At 43.1% G+C, this 16,237-nt stretch overlaps 1 protein-coding gene and 1 non-coding gene across 2 annotated transcripts in view; both read right to left on the bottom strand.

The window, feature by feature from the left end:
- LOC124544807 (calcium/calmodulin-dependent protein kinase kinase 1) overlaps positions 1-16,237 on the bottom strand; it is a 1,492,928-nt gene that overhangs the window by 551,648 nt on the left and 925,043 nt on the right. The gene's annotated exons all lie outside the window — the stretch shown is intronic.
- Trnat-agu lies at positions 12,725-12,799 on the bottom strand. The gene has a single exon. It is a non-coding gene; the product is annotated as a tRNA-Thr (tRNA).

Below are 16,237 nucleotides of genomic sequence, written 5' to 3'. Positions count from 1 at the left end.
CCGTAACGTAGGTGCAACCACAACGGAGTGAGAGGCCAGACAAACGTGTGGTTCCTGAAGAGGGGCAGCAGCCTTTTCAGTAGTTGCAGGGGCAACAGTTTGGATGATTGACTGATCTGGCCTTGCAACACTAACCAAAACGGCCTCGTTGTGCCGGTACTGCGTACGGTTGAAAGCAAGGGGAAACTACAGCCGTAATTTTTCCCGACGGCATGCAGCTTTACTGTGTGGTTAAATGACGATGGCGTCCTCCTGCGTAAAATATTCCGGAGGTAAAATAGTCCCCCACTCGGATCTCCGGGCGGGGACTACTCAAGAGGACGTCGTTATCAGGAGAAAGAAAACTGGCGTTCTAAGGATCGGAGCGTGGAATGTCAGATCCCTTAATCGGGCAGGTAGGTTAGAAAATTTAAAAAGGGAAATGGATAGGTTAAAGTTAGATATAGTGGGAATTAGTGAAGTTCGGTGGCAGGAGGTACAAGACTTTCGGTCAGGTGAATACAGGGTTATAAATACAAAATCAAATAGGGGTAATGCAGGAGTAGCTTTAATAATGAATAAAAAAATAGGAGTGCGGGTAAGCTACGACCAACAGCATAGTGAACGATTGATTGTGGCCAAGATAGACATGACACCCATGCCTGCTGCAGTAGTACAAGTTTATATGCCAACTAGCTCTGCAGATGATGAAGAAATTGATGAAATGTATGATAAGATAAAAGAAATTATGCAGGTAGTGAAGGGAGACGAAAGTTTAGTAGTCATGAGTGACTGGAATTCGAGAGTAGGAAAAGGGACAGAAGGAAACATAGTGGGTGAATATGGATTGGAGGAGAGAAATGAAAGAGGAAGCCGTCTGGTAGAATTTTGCACAGAGCGTAACTTAATGATAGCTAACACTTGGTTCAAGAATCATAAAAGAAGGTTGTATACATGGAAGAATCCTGGAGATACTAGAAGGTATCAGATAGATTATATAATGGTAAGACAGAGATTTAGGAACCAGATTTAAATTGTAAGACATTTCCAGGGGCAGATGTGGACTCTGACCACAATCTATTGGTTATGAAATGTAGATTAAAACTGAAGAAACTGCAAAAAAGGTGGGAATTTAGTGAGATGGGACCTGGATAAACTGATTAAACTGGAGGTTGTACAGAGATTCAGGGAGAGCATAAGGCAACAATTCACAGGAATGGGGGAAAGAAATGCAGTAGAAGAGGGATGAGGGATGAAATAGTGAAGGCAGCAGAGGATGAAGTAGGTAAAAAGACGAGGGTTAGTAGAAATCCTTGGGTACCAGGAGAAATATTGAATTTAATTGATGAAAGGAGAAAATATAAAAACGCAGTAAATAAAGTAGGCAAAAAGGAATACAAACGTCTCAAGAACGAGATCAACAGGAAGTGCAAAATGGCTAAGGAGGGATGGCTAGAGGACAAATGTAAGGAAAATTAAATAGACCTTTGGAGAAAAAAGAGCCACTTGTATGAATATCAAGAGCTCAGATGGAAACCCAGTTCTAAGCAAAGAAGGGAAAGCAGAAAGGAGGAAGGAGTATATAGAGGGTCTATACAAGGGCGATGAGGATGTAGATGAAGATGAAATGGGAGATACGATACTGCGTGAAGAGTTTGACAGAGCACTGAAAGACCTGAGTCAAAGCAAGGCCCCGGGAGTAGACAACATTCCATTGGAACTACTGACGGGAGAGACAGTCCTGCAAAACTCTACCATCTGGTGAGCAAGATGTATGTGACAGGCGAAATACCCTCGGGCTTCAAGAAGAATATGATAATTCCAATCCCAAAGAAACCAGGTGTTGACAGAAGTGGAAATTACCGAACAATCAGTTTAATAAGCCACAGTTGCAAAATACTAAAGCGAATTCTTTACATGCGAATGGAAAAACTGGTAGAGGCAGACCTCGGCGAAGATCAGTTTGGATTCCGCAGAAATATTGGAACACGTGAGGCATTACTGATCCTACGACTTATCTTAGAAAATAGATTAAGGAAAGGCAAACCTACATTTCTGGCATTTGTAGACTTAGAGAAAGCTTTTGACAATGTTGACCGGAATACTCTCTTTCAAATTCTGAAGGTGGCAGGGGTAGAATACAGGAAGCGAAAGGCTATTTACAATTTGTACAGAAACCAGATGACAGTTATAAGAGTCGAGGGGCATGAAAGGGAAGCAGTGGTTGGGAAGGGAGTGAGACAGGGTTGTAGCCTCTCCCCGATGTTATTTAATCTGTATATTGAGCAAGCAGTAAAGGAAACAAAACAAAAATTCGGAGTAGGCATTAAAGTCCATGGAGAAGAAATAAAAACGTTGAGGTTCGCCGATGACATTGTAATTCTGTCAGAAACAGCAAAGGACTTGAAAGAGCAGATGAACGGAATGGACAGTGTCTTAGGATATAAGATGAACATCAACAAAAGCAAAACAAGGATAATGGAATGTAGTCGAATTAAGTCGGGCGATGCTGAGGGAATTAGATTAGGAAATGAGACACTTAAAGGAGTTTTGCTATTTGGGGAACAAAACAACTGATGATGGTCGAAGTAGAGAGGATATAAAATGCAGACTGGCAATGGCAAGGAAAGCGTTTCTGAAGAAGAGAAATTTGTTAACATCGAGTATAGATTTAAGTGTCAGGAAGTCGCTTCTGAAAGTATTTGTATGGAGTGTAGCCATGTATGGAAGTGAAACATGGACGATAAATAATTTGGACAAGAAGAGAATAGATGCTTTCGAAATGTGGTGCTACAGAAGAATGATGAAGATTAGATGAGTAGATCACATAACTAATGAGGAGGTATTGAATAGGATTGGGGAGGAGTTTGTGGCAAAACTTAACTAGAAGAAGCGATCGGTTGGTAGGACACGTTCTGAGGCATAAAGGGATCACGATATCCAACAAAAACAGATGATGTAGTTTGGCCACATGAATAGAATGAACGAAGACTGGATACCAAATACGATACTACGATGCATAGCATCACTGCGGAAGAAAAGTGGTCGCCCACCATGCAGCTTGGACAATGATGTGTAGGAGTCGATGGAAGAAAGGAATATGAACGTCGAGGAAAGTCAAGACGGAAGAAGATGACGACTGGGGCGGAGAAGCGCCACTACTCATACACTATCCGCAAAAAGAAGAAGAAGCAGAAGAAGTTATTAGGTGCTGCGATTCTATACGTCCGTGTGACGTAACACATAAACTGTAATGAAGTGTTGGGTGTGTAGTATACGAAACCGCCAGCCGTAGGTAAATTGCGAGCGGCGAACATAACCTGCTCCGGCAACTGCGGCAGCCAAGCCAGCGGCAGAGTTACGCGGGCTGCCTACCGGCTCGCTGGCAGGCGCTGGAAGAGGCAATAAGACGGGCCCGCGCTGGGCCCTATATTGAAATATCTGCGCGGGCCTCGGCTGCTCCGCGCCACTAATGAGGCAAGACGCGCCGCCCAGGAATCCAGGCAGGCCCGACCACTGCGTCTCCATTTCGTGAAGCCGCCAGTAGCTCTTCGTTCGTCGCAAACCCATGTGTTCGTGATCTGAAAACACAGCACTGCGAATGGCATTCATAAACAATTTCGTCCTGATGTTTCTCTAGCGTAACACACGATCTTTCTTCTGAACTGCTTACAGCCACTGAAAATTTTCCCAGTAAATTATGTCATTTTATTACTTCCTCTGGTTCTGCTTAATTGATGTTGATTATTTGTACAACATACATGACCCATTGAGAAGCACAAATTCATTAGATATATTTGTACACAACAAACGCATCATAAGCAAGCATCAGAAAACTTATTTTTGACAAATGGTATGTAGCGATACAGAATTTGGGCTGTACCACTGTGGACTTTCCCGCCTCCGAGATATACACGGTGTTAGGAATATAAGTGCCGGTGCTGTGATCACGTGTACCACCAAATGTACCCACTTCAGTGTGCCCGACGTTTGCTGCACGCTCGTAACTGCACCGCTAAGTAGAACACACCTGTCTGTATGAAGTAGCTGTATAGCGCCCGCGTGTCCACACTTAAACCCCTTGTATGCTCCCCAGTGGAAAATACGTATTAGCGAATTGCTTTTACCACATGTGCTTGGAGGTGCTAACCAACCTAAAAACATACTGCACCTAATAACTATGATTATTAGTGTGCAAAAGAAGTATATGCTAATGTAATGTTGTTCTGTCGCCTGTCCTTATTCACCATTAAAAATATCTGCACGTATACCGCTTACAGCCTCTATGTGCTATGCAACATGGCGTGTATAAATGTTACTAACTTTTCTATAATATTTAACATAACAATACAAAGTGTTCTTCTGCGTTTTGTTCTTGCGTGAGCGACGCAGAGGTCAAACGAGATCTGATGGCTGTTCTTCACGCGCCACAGGAACTTCACATAGCTGGATTAAATCCTCACTAGGTCGACGGCTGTTTACCACAAGGAGGTTCAAATGGCTCTGAGCTCTAGGGGACTTAACATCTGAAGTCGTCGGTCCCCTAGAACTTAGAACTACTTAAACCTAACTAACCTAAGGACATCACACACATACATGCCCGAGGCAGGATTCGAACCTGCGACGGTAGCAGTCACGCGGTTCCGGACTAAAGAGCCTAGAACCGATCGGCCACCGCGGCCAGCTTACCACAAGGAGAAGCGCGAAGCTGGGCAACATCTTCTGTGACTACTACTAGTAATAATAAAACACAGTTTTAATTTGAAAAACTGTAATTCCGATTTTAATGCCGTAATCATTCTACGTTTGGTGGCAGTATAGTAGTCATATGTATTACTATACCTAACGTTTTAAATACGTGGCATTATTTTGTATTGTGTGGTATTAAATAAATCAAATTGAAGTATTTTAAAATTCTCCTTTAATTGATTCTTTTAAATTAGTTTAAGAATTTTAATATCACTACAACTGACTTCGAAGAGAAAACGATTGTAATGGTGGATACTATGGAAAGTGCATAACCAAAAATATCTTTGATCCTCAAATAGATCGGCGGATTATAGTTTTGAAGAAGCAAAAAGTATTTTTTTTTAAATCGTATAAACTTGATTGGAATGGTTCAAATGGCTCTGAGCACTATGGGACTCAACTGCTGAGGTCATTAGTCCCCTAGAACTTAGAACTAGTTAAACCTAACTAACCTAAGGACATCACAAACATCCATGCCCGAGGCAGGATTCGAACCTGCGACCGTAGCGGTCTTGCGGTTCCAGACTGCAGCGCCTTTAACCGCACGGCCACTTCGGCCGGCCAAACTTGATTGGAAAGCGACTGCGAACTGTAAGTATTTAACTGTATTTCGATGAAAATATTTACTAAGCAAATGTCGAAATCATTTTATTTCTATTTGACTGTTAGTGCAAAATGCAGAGATCCTGTGTGTTATGAAGAGCGCTCTATTTAACATAATCTCCGTTTGTCTAAGCAGCGCAATAATCAACAAGTACATTATGATAAGTTTCATCCAAATTTCTAACAAGAAATCTTGATACATCTCTTTCTCTCTAAAGAACATAAACATAATAATGGTGTCCACGCAGCTCTATACGGTCAACAGAAAAATTTAAAAATGTTAATAATTGGACCGAAGTGTATCTGCCATGTGTCATAATGTTGTAAGTTACAGTCTAACGCGAAAACCCAGTACAAGGATGACATGAGACAACGCATCGCTAGAATGTAAACCATACCTACCGAAGAGTAAAAGTTACAGACGTACGAACTCAATCTGAATGGCTGTACAGGGATCTGAACCGAAGTTTTAGTGAATGCAAGTCTAGTGTCTTAGCAATGTGCCAGCTTGTTCTCTTTTGTAGGGGCTCTGCGTAAATTGAGTGTATGACAATGGGAAAAACAGTTCGCCGGCCGTGGGCCCGAGCGGTTCTAGGCGCATAAGTCCGGAACCACGTGACTGCTACGCTCGCAGGTTTGAATCCCTCCTCGGGCATGGATGTGTGTGATGTCCTTAGGTTAGTAAGCTTTAAATAGTTCTAAGTTCTAGGGGACTGATGACATCAGATGTTAAGTCCCATAGTGCTCATAGCCAAACGTAGGAATATAGTTCGTTGGTAGTAACTGGGAACGTTGTGCGCTTCTACAGCCTGTTTGTTACATAATATTAAAATAAAACTTATCCAAAATTGCACGTTAGGAAATTTAGTCGCAACTGAAAACTATTACTAATGGTTTATTATACAGGCTGTAACTACAATCTCTTAAGACTTTGGGGACAGGTTCCGTACACCAAAACAAGAAAAAATATCTAACGAACATTCCTTAAGAGCTATGAGTGCTTGTTCAACAGAGAAGATTCTCACAGTGGCGAAGCTGAGTAAGTTCTCACAGCCCTTAAAGCTTGCGTTTTAGACCTCGTGTTTACTAGACACTCTTTTGTTTCTTGGTGTAAAGAACTTGACCTCAATGTCTGTAATGGTCAATCAGTTGCAGACCCTGTATATCGTGATTCACCATATCCGTTCCTCTCAAAAATCGCCGGAACCGTTTAAGATACCTCAATTCTCAAACTTCCTATCAGATTAAAACTCGACTCGGGTCCTATACCTTTTGCGGGCAAGTGCCCTACAGTCTGAGCTACTCAAGTACGACTGACGCCCTGTCCTCACAGCTTTAGTTCCGGCAGTACATCCTAGAGCACTTGCTAGCGACAGGCGCAGGTGCGGAGTTCGAGTCTCGTTCCTGCACACAGTTTTAATCTGCCAGGAAGTTACATATAATCGCACACTCAGCTGCAAGTAAAAACCTCATTCTACCTCGACTCTGTTTTCATACAGATGAATAGCAAGGAAGTCCTCAATAAACGACATATAGTTTCATGTCATGTCGCATACGGGCATCGATGTCGCTTTTTGAAGTAGAACTATAGCAATTTCCCCAGGCACTGACAAAGATCTGAGAGAGCCTTGTTTAACATGATATCATACTTCGAAAGCATATAAGCAAACTTTGAGAAATTACAATAGTTGGAACACGTATTTCTCTATTTCTACAATCAAACGTACGTCTGTCTTATTGGAAAGTTCGACTGTCATACGGAACTGTGGAGTCCGGCGTAAGCGGCAGTGTGGCTCAGCATATGTAAGAAAGACTAATTAGAGATTATGAACAGGTCTGTTCCTTCCCGTGTTAGTTTTTGGTTTGTCATAGCTATTTCCATCGCCGATCTGTCCGTTGATGGGTTTTCGCATTAAGAGTCCACATCACTTGCCGCCACAGCTCGAAATTGGTGACACACACACAAAAACCGGAGCGATTTTGCATATTCTGTTTAGCTTAACAAAAGCACACCGGAAGCGTTCAACTCTTCTGTTTATTCGTTTTGCTGTCTTTGTTGAGATAATTTCCAGTTTCTATAAATAGGAAAACAACTTTTCATCGAATGTTGTTAAGTTGTAAGATTTTCTTTTCGATTAGATAGTTACATTAGCTTTTTCAACAGGAAAAATGAATGTTTTAGAAGATGGTAGCATGGCTCCATTTTCCTTAGTGAGCTTACAACGTAAACGAATTTTACTATTTTCTTTGGAAAAACTAAGGAAACAATCAACGTAAATCTTTTTGCATGTTATTTATTGATTCTGGGACCACATTTTATGATTTTTTTAAAGAAATGCATTCATCATTCTGCACCCCATCCGAGGAGTTAAAGTTGCTCTGTCAAAAAGAGGTGTGTTCATGGCGGAAGTTCCGCAGTCTGAAAATCTTATTTGGAATCGAAAAGCAATTTTTGTAGTCTACATGACATTGCACACGGAGTAATAGCAATTTTGTTTTGAAATTTGACAAAATAATAAAAATGCGGACATTTTAAAAAAAAATTAGTTTGCATTTCAAGCTAACAGAATTGATTATGGGAACCTAATAACGATATCTTCCTGAAATTTGGCTGAATTACATCTCGGCAAAAAACGTGACCACAATCGTCCGCCATTCTATAGTTTTGTCAGATAAAAAAAAAGAAGACGCTTTGCTATTACACCGTGAGCAATATTCCATACTAGGTTACGAAAATTGTCTGTCTTTTGATTTAAGATAAGATTTGCAGATTTCAGGACTTCGTCAACTTTTTCATTTTTATCGAGAAACTTTAACTCCTCGGATGAAGTGCGAATGATGAGTGAATTACTTTTAAAAAGTCAGAAAATGGTGTCCAGGAAACAATATATAATGTGCAAAAAGATTTAAGCAGATTGCTTCACAGAGTTTTGCAATTAATTCGGTTTAATAGCTTATATTACAGGCTGACGGTGGAGAACTGACCGTTAATTGGAATAATATGCATTTCACATTACGTATGTGAAATCCTTATTGGTTACACAGATACAGCTGCTAGACTGTAACCCATACGAGTATTCAGAAAAGAAGTTAATCAAAGGCCAAAGGTTAATTTCAGCTTCGATTTTCACAAATTCCTTCTCTGACTTCAATCTACTCCCGAATTATCAAAAAGGTACGCCCAACCTTTCAGGAAACATTCACCACACACAAATAAAGAAAATATGTTATGTGGACATGTGCCCGGAAACGCTTAATTTCCATGTTAGAGCTCATTTTAGTTTCGTCAGTATGTATTGTACTTCTCGATTCACCGCCAGTTGGCCCAATTGAAGGAAGGTAATGTTGACTTCGGTGCTTGTGTTGACATGCGACTCATTGCTCTACAGTACTAGCATCAAGCACATCAGTACGTAGCATGAACAGGTTAGTGTTGAACACGAACGTGGTTTTGCAGTCAGTGCAATGTTTACAAATGCCGAGTTGGCAGATGCCCACTTGATGTATGAATTAGCACGGGGCAATAGACGTGGCGCGGTACGTTTGTATCGAGACAGATTTCCAGAACGAACGTGTCCCGAGAGGAAGACGTTCGAAGCAATTTATCGGAGTCTTAGGGAGCACGGAACATTCCAACCTATGACTCGCGACTGGGGAAGACCTAGAACGTCGAGGACACCTGCAATGGACAAGGTAATTCTTTGTGCAGTTGACGATAACCCTAATGTCAGCGTCAGAGAAGTTGCTGCTGTACAAGGTAACTCTGACCAAGTCACTGTATGGAGAGTGCTACTGGAGAACCAGTTGTTTCCGTACTGTACAGCGTGTGCAGGCACTATCAGCAGCTGATTGGCCTCCACGAGTACACTTCTGCGAATGGTTCATCCAACAATGTGTCAATCATCATTTCAGTGCAAATGTTCTCTTTACGAATGAGGCTTCATTCCAACGTGATCAAATTGAAAATTACACGATCAACATGTGTGGGCTGACGAGAATCCGCACGCAATTGTGCAATTACGTCAACAACACAGATTTTCTGTGAACGTTTGGGCAGGCATTGTTGGTGATGTCTTGATTGGGCCCCATGTTCTTCCACCTACGCTCAATGGAGGACGTTATCACGATTTCATACGGGATACTCTACCTGTGCTGCTAGAACATGTGCCTTTACAGGTATGACACAACATGTGGTTCATGCACGATGGAGCCCCTGCACATTTCAGCCGAAGTGTTCGTACGCTTCTCAACAACAGATTCGGTGACCGATGGATTGGTAGGGGCGGACCAATTCCATGGCCTCCACGCTCTCCTGGCCTCAACCCTCTTGACTTTCATTTATGGGGGCATTTGAAAGCGCTTGTCTACGCAACCTTGGTACCAAATGTAGAGACTCTTCGTGCTCGTATTGTGGACGGCTGTGATACAATACGCCATTCTCCAGGGCTGCATCAGCGCATCTGGGATTCCATGCGACGGAGGGTGGATGCATGTATCCTCGCTAACGGATAACATTTTGAACATTTCCTGTAAAAAGTGTTTGAAGTCACGCTGGTACGTTCTGTTGCTGTGTGTTTCCATTCCATGATTAATGTGATTTGATGAGAAGTAATAAAATGAGCTCTAACATGGAAAGTAAGCGTTTCCGGACACATGTCCACATAACATATTTTCTTTCTTTGTGTGTGAGGAATGTTTCCTGAAAGTTTGGGCGTACCTTTTTGTAACACCCTGTATACAAGGTCTGAGTCGGTCCTGGAGGCCTGCTAGCGCGGATAAAGTGGTTAAAGCGACCTCTCGCGTAAAATTTATGCTGTTTTACCTATTTGGGTGCCCGTCTCCGCTAGCTGTGTGGTCAGCGCGACAGAAAGGGAAACTAAGGGCCCGGGTTCGATACCCGACTATGTCGGAGATTTCCTCCGCTCAGGGACTGCGTGTTGTGTTGTCCTACTCATAATCATTTCATACCCATCGACACGCATGTCGCCGAAGTCGAGTCAAATCGAAAGACTTGCACCCGTCCAACGGCCTACCCGAAGGGAGGCCCTAGTCACGCGACATGTCTGGGTGTACGTTTAATTTTTTTTCTGTCTATTTTTATCCACTCATTTGCCTAAGTAGTTAACGCCGAAGATTAGAACGCTGTATGCCGGCAGCAATGTAGTCTGTGGAGCTAGCAACTGAAGATACAGTTTGTTTTCTTACGTTTGTAAAATCTCCTATCGGAGGTGTCATCATACTGTCTGTGTACCCTCGTCGATGATAGAGGACGGTGATTTCTCTTTAGTTCACTAATAATGAGAAACACGTTAATTCTTATGGTATAAAGTCAACATCACTCACTAGATCCTTCTTTTACATGATCTATCTATCTGCGACGCCGTAACATTCTCTTCAAGGAAGAAGAAGAGGTAAATAACTTCAACGAAACATCATCGCTATGGGCTTTCGGAGCTGAAGGCCCACTCGTGAACCCACGATGACTGCACGACGCAAAGCTTGACGCCTCAACTGGGCCCTTCAACATTGACATTGGACTGTTCCTGACTAGAAATATGTTGCCTGATTGGACGAGTCTGGTTTCAAATTCTATAGAGCAGATGGATGTGTACGGGTATGGAGACAACTTCATGAATGCATGGACCCTGCATGTCATCAGGGGACTGTTCAAGCTGGTGGAGGATCTGGGGTGTGTGCAGCTGGAGTGATATGGAACCACTGGTAAGTCTAGATCTGACTCTGACAGGTGACACGTACGTAAGCATCCTATCTGATCACCTGCATCCACTCACGTCTGTTGTACATTCCGACGGACTTGCGTAATTCCAGCAGGACATTGCGACACCCCACACGTCCAGAATTGCTACAGAGTTTCTCCAGGAACGCTATTCTGAGTTTAAATACTTCCGTTGACCACCGAACTCCCCAGACATGAACATTATTGAGCGGATATTGGATGCCTTGCAAGGTGCTGTTCAGAAGAGATCATCAGCGCCTCGTACTCTTGTGGTTGTATGGACAGCCCTGCAGCATTTATGGTGTCAATGTGGACATTAGTCGAGTCCAAGCCACGTCATGCTGTGGCACTTGCGCCGCCCTACACGATATTAGGAAGGTGTACAGTTTCTTTGACTTCAGTGTAACAATAATAATAATAGCAATGATGGTATTAATGAGGTAGTAACAATAATGACAGTGTCGCATACAGAAAGATTTATAAGTGTATAAAAGATGTTTTTTGATAAAGCGAGTTCAGGGGAAGATATAACGACACTGCACCAGCTGTATTGAGAAATGAGGAAGATCTGGCTGGGATGAAGGATGCATAAGAGAAACGTGTACGTACAGGGACAAAGCTAGTTAATATTGTTGCTTCAGTGCCTATTAACTATCTGCTGAAGCTGCAGATATTATTCACGCCTGTAATATGATGTGGGAGATTACTCCAAGGTCGGGTTCCTGCTACTGACAAGGACTTCGAGGAAGTGGCTGACCGATGGAGTGAGACAGAAAGGATTTTTCTCTGATGGGAATGGATGTTTTTGCCATGTTCTTAAGACAAGAGCGTTGAGGTCGAGGAAACAAATCAGGCACATTGCCCGTTGACAAGACAGTGGAAAAGATAGAGGGTATGAAAGTCTCAGCACTTGACTCCACGTAGCCAGGATACAGACATAACCAACACCGGCAATTTTAGCCAGTTCCAGGAGCCGGGAGCTTTCCTTAGAAGGATGTTGCAGGGTAAGTGTAATCAATAACTGGAAGTATAAGTATTTGTACAAGTTTCTATTTAGGGTCATGAGGAAAGAGATTTTTCATATTTTTAGAGCATGGAGAGATGATGGCGTCTTCTCACACATTGAAGTTACGTGATCTATGGAATTAAGGTTTTTCTCTTTTATTAATCCTAGATTCTTTGCTGAAGGAACAAAGTTGATAAGTGTCCCACTTAGCGTTAATGTTGGTAAGGATTTGGATGTTTCGGGCTCATTAGTCTACAGCGGCAAACCAGTACTGTTTGGGTTTTGGATGGTTTGAGCTTAAACCCAACGTTCTGTGCCAGTTTTGACAGTACACAAAGGGCGGTCCTGAGGTTCTCTGCAGCCGTCTTCAGGTTTATTGGTTCCGCACTTACATACAAGGGAAGTTTTCAGCGTACATGTGGTATTTTCATTAGGAAAAAACTGATGACACATCATTGGCATATAATGAAGACAGTATAGGACTTAATACCGAATACTGGGGGACGACTGTTACTGCCCGCCTCGGACATGTCGGAAAGAACAGACACCATTGATGACCTGCAGCCGTCTAGAACGAAATTAGATTTATATTAATACCGTCAGCTGCGCACGGGCGTTGATACAGATCAACGGGGACAGGTGAAAATGTGTGCCCCGACCGGGACTCGAACCCGAGATCTCCTGCTTACTTGGCAGACGCTCTATCCATCTGAGCCACCGAGGGCACAGAAGATAGGGCGACTTTAGGGACTATCTCGCGCACGCCTCCCGCGAGTCTCACATTCTCACCTTACATGTCCACACACTACATTCGTAGTATCCCACCCCAACACACTCATGACTAGTGGAAGACATTGTTCCAAGTCCATGAAAGAACAGACACCATATCCATATAAATATGTAGTTCTGGCGATTCCGGCCATGACCTCCTTCTTCTGTGGGGATGCACACATATTCCCCGAACTCTTACGGGACTTGTAAGAATGTCTTCCACAAGTAATGAGTGTGTTGGGTTGGGACACTACGAATGTAGTGTGTGGACATACAAGGTTAGAATGTGGGTCTCGCGGGAAGCGAGCGCGAGACAGTCCCTGCAGTCTCACTATCCTCCGTGTCCTCGGTGGCTCAGATGGATAGAGCGTCTGCCGTGTAAGGAGGAGATCCCGGGTTCGTGTCCCGATCGGGGCACACATTTTCACCTGTCCCCGTTGATCTATATCAACGCCCGTGCGCAGCTGACGGTATTAATGTAATTCTAATTCCATTGTAAATTTCCGACACCGCGCAAGGCACACTGCTGGCGAGACGTCAGGTATGAGCGAAATCACTGCACTGCACTTAGCCAGTAATTTAGGCTTTTAAGTTTGACTAGTAAAATGACGAATTCAGCAGTGTCAAAGGCTCTGATGAATTCTAGAAGTCTAAAAGGAACGTAACAGTCGCCTCCTGTGCATCCACTGCAATATTCATGGTACCTGTTACTGTTCTTATCACAGATATTGTGCTATGATGTTTGCGGGAAGCAGTACAACGTAGTCATCGCAACAAAGACGATTTAAGCATGTTCAATGTATTTTCATCCCTCCAGCTTAGGGAAGGGCTACAACGAATAGCTTCGTTGCACTGTGAGTAGGCGAAATGGGCACGACGAATGAAGAGACATTTCTGCTTTATGGAAAACTGAGAGTAGTAGAGGGAAGGGCAGGCTGAGACTTAAGGGCTAAAAGAACTCGAGAGGGGAGCAGACATGGGAACGGAAGAGTGGGGGCGACAGGCAGCGAGGGGAGAGGGAAGCAGCCAATGCGGCCGCGGCCATTATACGACTGGTGGCTGTGTTTTCCCCACCCTGCCGGTAACGCCAACTCCACGGCTTCCGATCCCCGCGTCGGCCTTGCTGCTGACGTCAGCAACTTGTGCAAAAGGAGGCCGCGACGGCCACGGCTGCTTCAGGAGAAACTTCACAAAGTCGCTCGGTCCAACGCCAGGCCCTCATTGACGGTGGAACAACACATTCTATGAGCCACTGCATTTGTTCATCGTTCACGCGATTGTAGTACTAAACATACTGAGCTGCTCTAGTATGATGTTCCTGAGAAGCATTTTCGAGAATTCAAGTTTCAGAGTTTTACTAGCATGATCTGACCCAGTTTCTTCGAAAAGGAACAACAAAAATAATAATAACAGGTTCAAAAATGGCTCTGAGCACTATGCGACTTAACTTCTGAGGTCATCAGTCACCTAAAACTTAGAACTAATTGAACCTAACTAACCCAAGGACATCACACACATCCATGCCCGAGGCAGGATTCGAACCTGCGACCGTAGCGGTCGCTCGTCTCCAGACTAGCGCCTATAACCACAATAATAACAGGAATAATAACAATAATAATTGTAGTGTCCCCCCAGAAAATACGGAACACACTCAACAAAAAGTGTGCCCAGCTGCCTACGATTAAGGGGCAACTTGGTTGAGGTTACCTTTGAAGAGGGTGCACTCAACAACGACCATGTGATGCATCTGCCTTACTTGACACAAATAATTCCCAACTGGACACGAATCCCACCCAACACGGATGTGAGCCAATGTATGGCTTGTAAGGCTCGCTGGCCGAAGTGGCCGTGTGGTTAAAGGCGCTGCAGTCTGGAACCGCAAGACCGCTACGGTCGCAGGTTCGAATCCTGCCTCGGGCATGGATGTTTGTGATGTCCTTAGATTAGTTAGGTTTAACTAGTTCTAAGTTCTAGGGGACTAATGACCTCAGCAGTTGAGTCGCATAGTGCTCAGAGCCATTTTTTTTGTAAGGCTCCTTGTTAAGTTGTTTTTACGATTATTGGGCAAAAGTACTGGAGCTCCTCAGAGAGAATGCACTTCGTCAATGGAATGAAGACTCACCATGCGACTAACACGCACATGTGTCTGTTATTATTTTCAGGTTTTAAAGCCTCTCAATTGAAAATGAGAAATGAGTCACAATTCTTGTCACGGATCTGATGCAGCCGTCCACGAGTTTCCTCTTATGTACCAAACATTAGATGTCAGAGTAGCGCTTGCAGCCCACCTCATCAATTATTTGCTGGATGTGTTCCAGTATCTGTCTTGCTCTGTAGTTTTTACTCAATACAGCTTCCCATCATTCTGTCCCTTCTCCTTGTCAGTGTTTTCCATACAGTTCTTTCCTCACCGATTCTGCGGAGAACGTCCCTCGTACCTTAGCAGTCCATCTTATTTTCAACACTCTTTTCAAATTCTGTGATTCTCTTCTGTTCCGGTTTTCCCACAGTTCATTTTTCGCTACCATACAACGTTGTGTTCCAAACGTAAATTCTCAGAAATTTCCTCCTCAAATTGAGGCCTATGTTTGATACTAGAAGATTTCTCTTGACAAGGGACGCACTTCTTGCCAGTGCCAGTCAGTTTTTTATGTCCGCCTTGTATTGATCCATCACTTTCATGGAAGGGCATGTACCACGAACGTCAAATGTAGAGGTTAGAGTGAAGATGTGAGTGATCGCAGTTAGTTTGTAAACATCGTGCCACATGCTGTGGGAAAGTATTACTCAGTTGTGAAATCTATCTGCTGGAGAGCATTTGTAATCTGAGTGTGGCAAGGAGGAATGAAGGAGCCCTGGTATGATTACAGTTGTAAAGCGCATGCTGGATGCTGGAAAAATCTCGCTGTCAGAGTGTAAATTAATATAGTTTGTGTTGAAGTGTGTTTAGTGATATAACAACTGGACATGAAAATGGAGGCAGACAGATGGACACCAACCTAAAAAATTCGCATATACTGTCGCAATCCAGCACGCAGCCCTATGCTACCAATAATGATGTAACTTCCTGAAACCATCTGAAAATGAACCTGAAAAGTTTCGAAAACCGGTTCATGGAATAAAACATAATTATTAAAAAAAGTGACTAGTTGTAGTTTTGTATAACTTATTTACATTCAATATACAGTCACGGTTCTAAAATATCCGTAATGGATAAGCATAATACAATGCAGCAATGACCTAAGTCCCTAAACACTACGTTTGACGCTAAAATGATTCATCTGAATCTAATTCGAAGGCAGTATGCGTCTTAATATACAGGGTTATTCTGACCTATTTTCAAAAATTTGTATGTATTCGAGTACACATCCAGAATGAACAAGTTTTACACC

The sequence above is a fragment of the Schistocerca americana genome, chromosome 8 (genome assembly GCF_021461395.2).
Source record: "Schistocerca americana isolate TAMUIC-IGC-003095 chromosome 8, iqSchAmer2.1, whole genome shotgun sequence".
NCBI classification, from domain to species: domain Eukaryota; kingdom Metazoa; phylum Arthropoda; class Insecta; order Orthoptera; family Acrididae; genus Schistocerca; species Schistocerca americana.
Note: the sequence above shows the minus strand (reverse complement) of the source record. Positions and strands in the feature narration are given on the sequence as shown.